Below are 1,657 nucleotides of genomic sequence, written 5' to 3'. Positions count from 1 at the left end.
TGTCGAAATGATCAGCAAAAAGTGCTCAGTTTGTTTAATGTATGATGATTTATATTGGATAAGTCCCCTTTGAACGTAGGTTACAGTATACTTAGACACATATTGCTATTTTCACAAAGCCCCCTGGTGGACAGTCGGGGGCAAGTCACCATAAAGAAGATGAGTAATGTTGGTAAGAGCGGCGCCCCTGACTGCTTGAGCGATGATGTGTTAACGTGTGGATTTTTAAGCTTCTGAGATTTCCGCCTCCATTCAGTTCCATCTTTAAGTTATCTTATATCTTATGTAACCTAGTGAAGAACGCTTCTGTTATTACTCAGCGAACCTCTCGGTGGTATTTGGAATGACTTGTAAAAGACAGTGCTGACTGGGGACTTGTTTATGGCTGTTTATGTTGCGGAAGTGGTATTTAAGTAAGTAAGTTTTGGTGAAGGCAGATATTTGCCTTTTATCACTGTTGGATTTATGAAAATTTAAAAATGTTGTTTTAGTAAATGTCTGCATAAAAACCGCCTCTATAATCGTATTAACCTGAATGTAATAAAAAAAAAAAAAAAATGTTTTAAGTGTTTTTTAAAAAATCCGTAAAATTGAGAAGCTCAACCCGATTTGAGGTAAGCTTGGTCTGCCGAAGTTGAGACCCTTTGTTTGGAGAACAAGGGCACTGTTCTTGTCGGCAACATGTGGAAGTAATTGCGCCAAACGGCTGCGTGGAGCTGGGAGGGGGGGGTGATCATCGGCCCCGGGGCTCTGCTCCATGCAAAGACACCGGTCTGATGCCCCTCTTCTGCCCAGAGATGGGCGATTCATAGCGGCCCATTATTCTCTTGTTGCCCGTCAGGAGAGCCCGGGGGTAAGGGGGGCAGGGGTAAAGAAAATAAAGAAAAAGAATGGCTGTGCTTTAGGACTCGGTTACCAGCTGACGCATGTGTGCCAGTAAACAGGAGTCACAGTAGTTTTCTGTGGAAAAGAAGAACTACCCTGATGGTGTCATTTATTTCAATTAAATGTGCAAAGGGCGATGTGTGTGTGCGTGTGTGTGTGTGTGTGTGTGTGTGTGTGTGTGTGTGTGTGTGTGAGAGAGAGAGAGAGAGAGAGAGAGAGAGAGAGAGAGAGAGAGACAGAGACAGAGAGAGAAACAGAGGCTCTGATGTGGCTTATGATATGATGGTGTTGGAGCGCCCTCTATGAGTTCAGCAATCCACTGTCCCCGCTTTGTGACTGATGCACAAGAACTCCATTGACATGCATCATGCAAAAGGAAGTAAAACAAGTGCAACTTTGTATTGTAATAGTGGTAACGCTTGGTGAAGGTGAACAGCTAATAATTGTACTCACAAAACGAGAACATTTGTGCGCATGCACAGACAGTGAAACATAATCAGATGCAACACAAGTTACTAAAAAAACACAACAGACCTTCTTCTGTCCTCCAAACGATTTCGCATCCAAATAAAAACCCATGAAAATGCCATTCCTGCCCTCATTTCGCCGGGGATATTTGTCTGCATTTCTCCCCTAAAAAGACTCTTACTTTGAAAAGGGGTTCAGCGCTCGAAGGGAGGAGAGGGGGGTGTCATTTCCTGAGAGTTATTTACTTTGTGCCAGATGATTACTTTTTTTTTTTTTTCGGAGGGAGGAGGGAGGACTGTAACAT

The sequence above is a fragment of the Sander vitreus genome, chromosome 9 (assembly GCF_031162955.1).
Source record: "Sander vitreus isolate 19-12246 chromosome 9, sanVit1, whole genome shotgun sequence".
NCBI classification, from domain to species: domain Eukaryota; kingdom Metazoa; phylum Chordata; class Actinopteri; order Perciformes; family Percidae; genus Sander; species Sander vitreus.
The sequence above is the reverse complement of the archived record's forward strand: the minus strand, read 5'-3'. Positions refer to the sequence as shown.